Raw genomic sequence first — 13,383 nt, 5'->3', positions numbered from 1 at the left:
CCATCACACTGCCCCCACCATGTTTTAGAGGTGAAGTTGTGTGTTTTGGACCATGAGCTGTTCCATTCTGGTACAGATTAATCTTAGTTTCATCTGTCCAAAGAATGATTTTTCAGAACTGGTCTGGCCTTTTTAGATGTTTTTTGGGAAAGTCTAATTTGCTTTTCTATTCTTCAGGCTTATGAATGGTTTGCACCCTCTGTATTTGCTTTTGTGAAGTCTTCTCTTGGTTGTAGACTTTGACAATGATATGCCCACCTTCTAGAGAATGTCCTTCGCTTGTCTGGATGTTGTGAATGGGTTTTTCTTTACCATAGAGAGAATCGTGCGATTATCCACCACTGTTGTCATCCATGGACGTGCTGGCCTTTTTTATCTTGCTGCGCTCACCAGTGCATTTTTCTTTCCTGGGAATATACCAAACTGTTGATTTTTCCACTCCTAATGTTTCTGCTATCTCTCTGAGCCTTACAATGGCCTGTTTCACTTACATGAACAGCTCCTTTGAATGCATGATGTAGGTTCACAGCAATAGATCCCAAATGCAAATACCGCATTTAGAATCAACTCCAGACCTTTTATCTGCTTAACCACTTCAGCCCCAGAAGGATTTGCTCCCTTCCTGACCAGGCCATTTTTTGCGATACGGCACTGCGTCGCTTTAACTGACAATTGCACGGTCGTGCGACGCTGTACCCAAACAAAGTTGACATCCTTTTTTTCCCACAAACAGAGCTTTCTTTGGGTGGTATTTGATTACCTCTGTGATTTTTATTTTCTTTGCTATAAACAAAACAAGAGCGACAATTTTGAAAAAAACACAATATTTTATATTAACTTTTTGCTATAACAGATATCACCCAATTTTTTAAAAAGAAAAAAAAATTTAGGCCAATATGTATTCTACATATTTTTGGTAAAACAATCACATTGGTTTGCGCGAAAGTTATAGTGTCTACAAAATAGGGGATATATTTATGCCATTTTTACACTTTTTTTGACACTTTTGACACTTTTTACAGTGATCAGAGCTAAAAATAGCCACTAATTACTGTATAAATGTCGACTGGCAGGGAAGGACAGGGAAGGGGTTAACACTAGGGGGCGATCAAGGGGTTAAGAGTGTCCTAGGGAGGTGTTTCTAACTGTGGGGGGATGGGACTTACTGGGACATCGCGGCCGCTGGCCACACGCATTGGCTCCGGTGTCGCGTGCCCCCTAGAGCTCTTAAAGCGGCCGACATACGGTGATTCACCCAGGAGAGCCAACCGGCCACACTATGACGGCAGCTGGTCGGCAAGCAGTTAATTAATGAAGAAATAATGAAGGAGTAGCACACACCTGGCCATGAAGCAGCTTTTTATTTAACTGTCCAATTACTTTTGGTCCCTTGAAAAAGAGGGTATGGCTGTTCTTAAGAGCTGTCATTTCTAAACCCTTCCTCCGATTTGGATGTACATACCCTCAAGTTAAACCAGAGAGTGTGCACTTTCAGCCATATCCATTATATAACTATAGCTTGAATATATTTTGGTAAATACCTGAAAAAAACTAAAATTGTGCTTGTGTCCAAATATATATGGACCTAACTGTATATATGTATTTCTGATCACCTACTGTATATATACTGTATTCTCTAATCATGTATAGAGGTATATGCACTGATTGTGAATTTGATTGATACTGGTTTGGGACAGCGCTGTGGATTAACTAGTTCATAGGTAATGTAAGTATGCATATCCCATACCTGATGGGCCACTGTGGAATCTGGAAGTCACTGTAGTGGTTGGTGCTGCTACAGAAATAACCACGATCTTCCAGGTCTTGCACGGGTTCTCACCCTCTACACTGGACACAGGGGGTTACTTGCTCAGCACTGTCCCAATTTATAGGACACCCTAATTTCTTTATAATGAATACAAGGCATTCTCTGATTGGACAAAGTTGTGAAGAGGGGTGCCATGATCTTCACCTTATCCAATCACAGTACACCTTGTATTGTATTCATTGTAAAAAATACAAGATGTTCTATAAATGTTGGTAGTGCTGAACAAGCACCTCCTTATGGTCAGCGTGGAGAGGAGAAGCCGATTGCACGGGGCACGGAAGGTTACAGCTATCACTGTAGCAGTGCTGTCTACTACAGTGATTTTTTTCTTCCCAGCTGCTCAGCAGGTATGAGATATGCTGTACATGCTTACATTGTGCCAAGCAGAAACAATGTAAGTATGCAACATAGATCATTCTTGTAGTTCAGCCTAAAGTCGGCCATAGATGGTTCGACTCTCAGCCGATTCAGCAGGGACCGGACAAGATTCAATCCATGTATTGGTAGGCTGAATGTACCCAAGTTGATCCACTAGCAAAAACTACTGTATTCTCCCAGGAGGGAGGGCTCACAAGGAAAGAAAATTTCACTGTCTTTGGCCTGCCTTAATCTATTTTAGTGGAACTTTAGTCTTCAATAAGGATGAGCCAAACACCCCCCCGGTTCGGTTCGCACCAGAACCTGCGAACGGACCGAAAATTTGCACGAACGTTAGAACCCCGTTGACGTCTATGGGACTTGAATGTTCAAAATCAAAAGTGCTCATTTTAAAGGCTAATTTGCATGGTATTGTCCTAAAAAGGGGTTGGGGACCCGGGTTCTGCCCCAGGGAACATGTATCAATGCAAAAAAAAGTTTTAAAAACAGCCGTTTTTTCGGGAGCAGTGATTTTAATGATGCTTATAGTAAAAAAAAAGTAAAATATTCCTTTAAATGTCACACCTGGGGGGTGTCTATAGTATGCCTGTAAAGTGCCACATGTTTCCTGTGCTTAGAACAGTCCCTGCACAAAATGAAATTTTTAAAGGAATAAAAGTCATTTAAAACTGCTTGCGGCTTTAATGTAATGTCGGGTCCTGGCAATATGGATGAAAATCAGTGAGAGAAACAGCATGGGTACCCCCCAGTCCATTACCAGGCCCTTTGGATCTTGTATGGATATTAAGGGGAACCCCGCACCCAAATTAAAAAAGGAAAGGTGTGGGGCTCCCAGGCCCTATATATTCTGAACAGCAGTATACAGGCCGTGTAAACAAGACAGGGACTGTAGGTTTGTTGTTAAGTAGAATCTTTTTGTAATTTTGAACTTGTACATTTTTAACGTGTTTAGCTCCAGCCAAAAAAATCTATTTTAAGCTTTTTGGAAAACATAGAGAAGGGTTATCACCCCTGTGACATTTGTTTAGCTGTCTGTGCTCCTCTTCAGAAGATTTCACCTCACTTTTTGTCCCAATGACAAATGTTTTTTGAAAATTTGGGGTTTTTAGTGAGGACTGGTGATAAAGCATCAGTGTAAAGGAGAAAAGTTTTTCCCATATTAATCCCTACAGGAGAGAATTTCCCTTCCTAGGGGTAGATTTCATCTCCCTTCCTGTTGTCTCCTTCCGTTTGGAAGTAGGAGTCGTTTGTAAGTTGGATGTTTGAAAGTAGGGGCCTGCCCTATATACTCAGCAGAAATTTGGGCCTTAGGTGTTGTTGTGGCCACAACACTGTAAGCCCTCACAGGGCCCTGCTGTGAAATATTAGATCAAGAATTGTAATTACATGCCTCTGTTGAACAGGGGCAGAAAAATTGGGCCTTTGGTGGTAGTGGTGGTGCTGGTGCCACAACACTGTAAGTCCTCACAGTTACTCTTGGTGGGCGCAGAAACGGGCCCTGCTGTGAAATATTAGATCAAGAATTCTAATTACATGTCCCTGTTGAACAGGGGCTGAAAAATTGGACCTTAGGCACTGGTGCTGGTGCCACAACACTGCAGCCCCTCACAGATACCCTAGTTGGAGAACAGGAACTAGTCCTGCTGCAAAGAATTGCATCAAAAATTGTAATTACACACCCCTGTTAAACAGGGGCTGAAAAATTGGGCCTCAGGCACTGGTGCTGGTGCCACAACACTGCAACCCCTCACAGATACTCTAGTTGGAGCGCAGGAACTAGCCCTGCTGCAAAGAATTGCATTAAAAATTGTAATTACACGCCCCTATTAAACAGGGGCTGAGAAATTGGGCCTTAGGCACTGGTGATGGTGCCACAACACTGCAACCCCTCACAGATACTCTAGTTGGAGCGCAGGAACTAGCCCTGCTGCAAAGAATAGCATTAAAAATTGTAATTACACGCCCCTGTTAACCGGTTCAATACCGGGCATTTTCACCCCCTTCCTTCCCAGACCAATTTTTAGTTTTCAGCGCTGTCGCATTTTAAACAACAATTGCGCGGTCGTGCGACGTTGTACCCAAACAAATTTGACGTCCTTTTTTCCCCCACAAATAGAGCTTTCTTTTGGTGGTATTTGATCACCTCTGCGGTTTTTATTTTTTGCGCTATAAACAAAAGAAGAGCGACAATTTTGAAAAAAACACAATATTTTTTACTTTTTGCTATAATAAATATCCCAATTTAAAAAAAAAAAAAAAATTTTTTCCTCAGTTTCGGCCGATACGTATTCTTCTACATATTTTTGGTAAAAAAAATCGCAATAAGCGTATATTGATTGGTTTGCGCAAAAGTTATAGCGTCTATAAAATACAGGATAGATTTATGGCATTTTTTTTTTTTAATTATTTATTTATTTATTTTTACTAGTAATAGCGGCGATCGCAATTTTTTTTCGTGACTGAGACTTTATGGCGGACACACCGGACACTTTTGACACATTTTTGGGACCATTCACATTTATACAGCGATCAATGCTATAAAATTGCATTGATTACTGTGTAAATGTGACAGGCAGTGAAGGGGTTAACCACTAGGGGGCGGGGAGGGGTTAAATGTGTTTCCTAGGGAATGCTTCTAACTGTAGGGGGAGGGGACGCACAAGGGGAGGAGACCGATCAGTGTTCCTCCGTTCTGGGAACACAGATCGCTCTCCTCTGAGCTGACAGGACGTGGATCTCTGTGTTTACACACAGAGATCCACGGTCCGGCCCGGTTAACGGGCAATCACGGGTGCCCGGCGGACGTCGGACACACGCACCGGGTCCCGAGCAACACAGCAGGCGTGCGCGTGCCCCCTAGGCGGCCGGGAACCCGAGGCCGTCATATGACGTCCACCCAGGATGGGAGATCCCATCTGTGGACGTCATTTGACTATAGGCGGGTAGGAAAGTGGTTAAACATGGACTGAAAAATTGGGCCTTAGGCACTGGTGCTGGTGCCACAACACTGCAACCCCTCACAGATATTCTAGTTGGAGCGCAGGAACTAGCTCTGCTGCAAATAATTGCATCAAAAATTGTAATTACACGCCCCTGTTAAACAGGGGCTGAAAAATTGGGCCTTAGGCACTAATGCTGGTGCCACAACACTGCAACCCTTCACAGATTCTCTAGTTGGAGTGCAGGAACTAGCCCTACTGCAAAGAATTGCATCAAAAATTTTAATTACACACCCCTGTTAAACAGGGGCTGAAAAATTGGGCCTTAGGCACTGGTGGCGGTGCCCAGAACCAAAAATGTTCTTACAAGCTATCAGCATGATCATTGAGGAGGAAGAGGATAATTACTCAGCATAACAGGACAGTCACTCAGCATCAGCATAGGCAGTCTTTGAAGTGATCTGACATTTAAAAAAAAATTATTCGGTTACATCAGCATCAGGTGCTTGGTAGCTGGTGGTGATCCAAGACTAATTTATTTTTATGAAGGTCAGTCGATTGACCAAGTAGGTGGACAGACGCACCCTGTGATCGGTTACAAAGCCTCCAGCAGCACTGAATGTGCGTTCCGAAAGAACGCTGGATGCAGGACAGGCCAGTAGCTCAATTGCATACTGTGCAAGCTCTGGCCAGTGATCCATCCTCAAGACCCAGTAACCCAGAGGATTTTCGGTGGGAAAGGTGTCCAAGTCAGATCTTGCCCCTAGGTATTCCTGCACCATGTAAAACAGACGCTGGCGATGGTTGCTGGAACCGATCATACCTTGGGGCTGCGGACTAAAAAATTGTCTGAACGCATCGGTCAGACAGCCACCTTCTCCACCGCTCCTTCTTTGACTGACCGAAGCCTCAGCAACACGTTGTCCAGAAACAGGAGTTTGTGACCTCCCAGTCTCTGGGAACGCGTTGCACAGACCTTTCTGCAAAGCCTCCCGAAGATGTTTCATCCTCTGCTCCCTCTGTGATGGCAAGATAAGGTCCGCAACCTTACCCTTGTAACGTGGATCAAGGAGGGTTGCCAATCAGTATTGTTTCTTCTCCTTGATACCACGAATACGAGGATCCTTCCACAGGCTTTGCAGGATCAGGGAGGCCATGCAGCGTAGGTTTGCTGAGGCATTCGGTCCGGAGTCCTCTGGGTTACTAAGGACGACATGATCCGCAGCCACCTCCTCCCAGCCACGTACAAGTCCATGTGTTTCTTGGGACTGTAAATGATCCCTTAAAGACTGCTGCTGATGCTGAGTTCCAGGCTCCACCTCCATACTGACACAATCCTCTTCCTCCTCGTCCTCTTCCTGTGTGATCGGCGGGCATGCAGGAACACTATCTGGATAAAGGGGGCCTTGAGAGCTAAGGAAGTCCTACTCTTCCTGCCTCTGTTCTGCCTCAAGTGCCCTGTCCATTATTCCACACAGCGTGTGCTCCAACAGGTGGACAAGAGGGACAGTGTCACTGATGCATGCACTGTCACTGCTCACCATCCTCGTGGCCTCCTCAAATGGTGACAGGACAGTGCATGAATCCCTGATCATGGTCCACTGGCGTGGGGAAAAATACAAGCTCCCCTGACCCTGTCCTGGTGCCATAGTCACACAGGTACTCATTGATGGCCCTCTGCTGCATGTGCAGCCGCTGCAGCATGGCCAACGTTGATTTCCACCTGGTGGGCATGTCACAGATTAGGCGGTTCTTGGGCAGGTTAAATTCCTTTTGGAGGTCTACCAGCCGAGCATTGGCATTATATGATCGGTGGAAATGCACGCAGACTTTCCTGGCCTGCCTCAGGACATCCTGTAAGCCCGGGTACCTGCCCAAGAACCGCTGCACCACCAAGTTAAGGTCGTGAGCCAAACAGGGCACATGGGTCATTTGTCCCTGTCGGAGGGCGGAGAGGAGGTTGGTGCCATTGTCGCAAACCACCATTCCTGCCTTAAGTTGGTGTGGCGTCAACCACCTCTGAACCTGCCCCTGCAGAGCTGACAGAACCTATGCCCCAGTGTGGCTCCTGTCCCCCAAGCACACCAGCTCAAGCACCGCGTGGCATCTTTTGGCCTACGTACTTGCGTAGCCACTTGAACGCCTACGGAGCACCGCTGCTTCCGAGGACAAAGCACAGGAAGAGGCTATGGAGGAAGAAGAAGAGGAGGGGGTGGAGGAGAGAGGTGTGTCAGAATCACTAGTAGTGGCATTTTGGAGGCGTGGTGGCGGAACAACCTCCAACACTACTGCACCTTGTCCTGCATCCTTCTTAGCTGCCAGAAGAGTCACCCAATGAGCCGTGAAACTTAGGTAACGTCCCTGTCCATGCCTACTGGACCATGAGTCAGCGGTAATGTGCACCTTACCACTGACCACCCTGTCCAGCGAGGCCAAGACATTGCCTTCCACATGCCGGTAGAAAGCTGGAATCACCTTCTGTGAGAAAAAGTGGCATTTGGGAACCTGCCACTGAGGAACCGCACATTCCACGAGCTCACGGAAGGTGGCAAGTCTACCAACTGAAAAGGTAGCAGTTGAAGTGCTAGCAATTTTGCCAAGCTAGCATTCAACCACTGGGCATGTGGATGGCTGGGAGCGAACTTCTTTTTGCGGTGCAGCAGCTGGGGCAGGGAAATTTGCCTGGTACAATCTGACGTCGGTGTACCGATAGCAGATTGCCCGCAAGTACTGAGCTGTGACACACCTAATTCTACACCTTCATTCCTCTCAGTGCAGGTCTCAGAGAGGACTGAAGGTATAGTGGGGTTGGAGATCCCAGCTGATGAGGAGTAAGGAGAGATCCTCTTTGTTTTTTGGTGTGGGTCTTTTAGGTACGCTTGCCAACGAACTGCATGGCAGGTCAACATATGTCTGGTCAAGCATGTGGTGCCCAAGCGGGAGATGTTTTGGCCAAGCAAGATACGCTTGAGACATATGTTGCAAATAGCAGCGGTGCGATCTGATGCACTCAAAAAAGGCCCACACCAAAAAACTTTTGGAATAACGCGCAGAGACAGCAGCGCCCTGCACATGCAGAGCTTTGAGGTGTGATGCAGTCAGTGTGCTGCCCTTAGGCTGACCTCTGGAGGGCATCCTACCTCGTTGGTGATGTGCTTCCTCCTCCTCTCTCCTATCAGACACCCACCTTGAGTCAGTGACCTCATCATCCCCTCCCTCCTCATCACTGGAGCAAACCTGGCAGTATGCTGCAGCAGGGGGAACATGACTGCCAGATTGCTGTCCTTCTTGGGCACCTCCTCTGTCCATGCTCACGTTACTGGCTTCATCTAGCTCAGTATCATCATCAGAGCCCTCTAAACTCTGGGCATCCTCCTGGAGCATGTACCCAACACTGTGGTCAAACAGTTCGAGGGACTCCTCAGGAGGACATGGTGGGGCTAGGGAAGGAGTCACTGATGCCATTGAGCCGAGGGAAGAGGCCACGTTGGCAGCTGCTTTGCCAGACAACGTACCCTGAGCATGGGTGAGAGAGGATTAGGAGGATGAGGACGGCTTGGTCATCCACTCGACCAAGTCTTCTGCATGTTGCGGCTCAACAGGGCCAGGTGCCGAAAAAAAGGCCAAGCATGTCCCACGGCCACGCGCTAATGAGGATGCACCGTGTCCACGACCAGCAATGTTGCCTCTAGACACAGAGCCTGCTTGCCCTCTTTTATTTGCTTGTGACTGTCTGCCTCTCCTTGTTGGCCTTCCAAACATACTAATGGCCTGCAGTGAGATGTAGCTGCTCTAAGCTGGGATATATATATATATATATATATATATATATATATATACTGATACTGCAGCTAGCAAAATCAACTGCCTGCCTGTACTACTATTAGTATGAGAACACCACCAATCTTCTACAGGTACCTTTAGCTGAACACTGTGCAGAGGTCACACTACACTAACTTGTAGCTTTAGCTGAACACAGTGCAGAGATCGCACTACACTAATGTGTAAATAATGTAGCTGCCTGCGGTAGTGATAGGATCAGGAAAACAACACCAACCTTCTACAGGTAGCTTTAGCTGAACAGTGTGCAGAGGTCGCACTACACTAATGTGTAAATAGTGTAGCTGCCTGCGGTAGTGATAGGATCAGGAAAACACTACCAACCTTCTACAGGTAGCTTTAGCTGAACATTGTGCAGAGGTCGCACTACACTAACGTGTAAATTATGTAGCTGCCAGCGGTAGTGATAGGATCAGGAAAACAACACCAACCTTCTAGAGGTAGGTTTAGCTGAACACTGTGCAGAGGTCACACTACACTAACTTGTAGCTTTAGCTGAACACTGTGCAGAGGTCGCAATACGCTAACTTGTAGCTTTAGCTGAACACTGTACAGAGGTCGCACTACACTAACTTGTAGCTTTAGCTGAACATTGTGCAGAGGTTGCACTACACTAACGTGTAAATAATGTAGCTGCCTGCGGTAGTGATGGGATCAGGAAAACAACACCAACCTTCTATGGGTAGCTTTAGCTGAACACTGTGCAGAGGTCGCACTACACTAACTTGTAGCTTTAGCTGAACACTGTGCAGAGGTCACACTACACTAACTTGTAGCTTTAGCTGAACACTGTGCAGAGGTCGCACTACACTAACTTGTAGCTTTAGCTGAACACTGTGTAGAGGTCGCACTACACTAACTTGTAGTTATATGCAAACGAGAAAACCCGGACAGCCGCACTCCAGGAAATAATGATCCAAATTTCTTTGTTTTAAAATCAGGAACACATCAGATACAGGACATCATGGACAAAATATACAGATCATAGGCTAACGTGTTTCACACTTATTCAAGTGCTTACTCATATGAGTAAGCACTTGGATAAGTGTGAAACGCGTTAGACTATAATCAGTGTATTTTGTCCATGATGTCCTGTAACTGATGTGTTCCTGATTTTAAAAGAAAGAAATTTGGATCATTTCCTGGAGTGCGGCTGTCCGGATTTTCTCATTTGCATATAACTTCTACCAGCACTAGCCAGCACCTGCAACCTCTCATTTCTGGAGAGTAAGATCAGCTCTACACCTGGGGAGACTCAAACTAGTGCGGGGATAACTTTTGTCTTACACTAACTTGTAGCTTTAGCTGAACACTGTACAGAGGTTGCACTACACTAACTTGTAGCTTTAGCTGAACACTGTGCAGAGGTCGCACCTCACTAATATGTAAATAATGTAGCTGCTTGCGGTAGTGATAGGATCAAGAAAACAACACCAACCTTCTATAGGTAGCTTTAGCTGAACACTGTGCAGAGGTCGCACTACACTAACTTGTAACTTTAGCTGAACACTGTGCAGAGGTCGCACTACACTAACTTGTAGCTTTAGCTAAACACTGTGCAGAGGTCACACTACACTAACGTGTAAATAATGTAGCTGCCTGCGGTAGTGATAGGATCAGGAAAACACCACCAACCTTCTACAGGTAGCTTTAACTGAACACTGTGCAGAGGTTGCACTACACTAATGTGTAAATAATGTAGCTGCCTGCGGTAGTGATAGGATCAGGAAAACAACACCAACCTTCTACAGGTAGCTTTAGCTGAACACTGTGCAGAGGTCGCAGTACAGTAACTTGTAGCTTTAGCTGAACACTGTGCAGAGGTCGCACTACACTAACTTGTAGCTTTAGCTGAACACTGTGCAGAGGTCACACTACACTAACTTGTAGCTTTAGCTGAACACTGTGCAGAGGTCGCACTACAGTAACACTAACTCATAACTTTAGCTGAATACTGTGCAGAGGTCGCACTACACTAACTTGTAGCTTTAGCTGAACACTGTGCAGAGTTCGCACTACACTAACGTGTAAATAATGTAGCTGCCTGCGGTAGTGATAGGATCAGGAATACACTACCAACCTTCTACAGGTAGTTTTAGCTGAAAACCGTGCAGAGGTCGCACTACAGTAACGTGTAAATAATGTAGCTGCCTGCGGTAGTGATAGAATCAGGAAAACAACACCAACCTTCTATAGGTAGCTTTAGCTGAACACAGTGCAGAGGTCGCACTACACTAACTTGTAGCTTTAGCTGAACACTGTGCAGAGGTCGCACTACACTAACTTGTAGCTTTAGCTGAACACTGTGCAGAGGTCACACTACACTAACATGTAAATTATGTTGCTGCCTGCGGTAGTGATAGGATCAGGAAAACAACACCAACCTTCTACAGGTAGGTTTAGCTGAACACTGTGCAGAGGTCGCACTACACTAACTTGTAGCTTTAGCTGAACACTGTGCAGAGTCGCACTACACTAACGTATAAATAATATAGCAGCTTGCGGTAGTGATAGGATTAGGAAAACACCACCAACCTTTTACAGGTAGCTTTAGCTGATCACTGTGCAGAGGTCGCACTACACTAACATCTAAATAATGTAGCTGCCTGCGGTAGTGATAGGATTAGGAAAACAACACCAACCTTCTACAGGTAGCTTTAGCTGAACACTGTGCAGAGGTCGCACTACACTAACTTGTAGCTTTGGCTGAACATTGTGCAGAGGTCGCACTACACTAACTTGTAGCTTTAGCTGAACACTGTACAGAGGTCGCACTACACTAACTTGTAGCTGTAGCTGAACACTGTGCAGAGGTCACACTACACTAACATCTAAATAATGTAGCTGCCTGCGGTAGTGATAGGATTAGGAAAACAACACCAACCTTCTACAGGTAGCTTTAGCTGAAAACTGTGCAGAGGTCGCACTACACTAACTTGTAGCTTTGGCTGAACATTGTGCAGAGGTCGCACTACACTAACTTGTAGCTTTAGCTGAACACTGTACAGAGGTCGCACTACACTAACTTGTAGCTGTAGCTGAACACTGTGCAGAGGTCGCACTACACTAGCGTGTAAATAATGTAGCTGCCTGCGTTAGTGATAGGATCAGGCAAACAACACCAACCTTCTATAGGTAGCTTTAGCTAAACACTGTGCAGAGGTCGCACTACAGTAACTTGTAGCTTTAGCTTTAGCTGAACAATGTGATGAGGTCGCACTACACTAATTTGTAAGTTTAGCTGAACACTGTGCAGAGGTCGCACTACACTAACTTGTAGCTTTAGCTGAACACTGTGCAGAGGTCGCACTACACTAACTTCTAGCTTTAGCTTAACACTGTGCAGAGGTCGCACTACACTAACATGTAAATAATGTAGCTGCCTGCAGTAGTGATAGGATCAGGAAAACACCACCAACCTTCTACAGGTAGCTTTAGCTGAACACTGTGCAGAGGTCGCACCACACTAACTTGTAGCTTTAGCTGAACACTGTGCAGAGGTCGCACTACACTAACGTGTAAATAATGTAGCTGCCTACGGTAGTGATAGGATCAGGAAAACACCACCAACCTTCTACAGGTAGCTTTAGCTGAACACTGTGCAGAGGTCGCACTACACTAACGTGTAAATAATATAGCTGCCTGCAGTATTGATAGGATCAGGAAAACAACACCAACCTTCTACAGGTAGCTTTAACTGAACAATGTGCAGAGGGCGCACTACACTAACTTGTAGCTTTAGCTGAACACTGTGCAGAGGTCGCACTACACTAACTTGTAGCTTTAGCTGAACACTGTGCAGAGGTCGCACTATACTAACTTGTAACTTTAGCTGAACACTGTGCAGAGGTCGCACTACACTAACATGTAAATAATGTAGCTGCCTGCGGTAGTGAAAAGATCAGGAAAACACCATCAACCTTCTACAGGTAGCTTTAGCTGAACACTGTGCAGAGGTCGCACTACACTAACATGTAAATAATGTAGCTGCCTGCGGTAGTGATGGGATCAGGAAAACAACACCAACCTTCTACAGGTAGCTTTAGCTGAACACAGTGCAGAGGTCGCACTACACTACCTTGTAGCTTTAGCTGAACACTGTGCAAAGGTCGCACTACACTAACTTGAAGCTTTAGCTGAACACTGTGCAGAGGTCGCACTACACTAACGTGTAAATAATGTAGCTGCCTGCGGTAGTGATAGGATCAGGAAAACACCCCCAACTTTTTACAGGTAGCTTTAGCTGAACACTGAGCAGAGGTCGCACTACAGTAAATTTTAGCTTTAGCTGAACACTGTGCAGAGGTCGCACTACACTAACTTGTAGCTTTAGCTGAACACTGTGCAAAGGTTGCACTACACTAACTTGTAGCTTTATCTGAACACTGTGCAGAGGTC

This window comes from Aquarana catesbeiana, linkage group LG07 (genome assembly GCF_042186555.1).
Source record: "Aquarana catesbeiana isolate 2022-GZ linkage group LG07, ASM4218655v1, whole genome shotgun sequence".
In the NCBI taxonomy this organism is placed as follows: Eukaryota; Metazoa; Chordata; class Amphibia; order Anura; family Ranidae; genus Aquarana; species Aquarana catesbeiana.
This window is presented reverse-complemented; position numbering follows the sequence as displayed.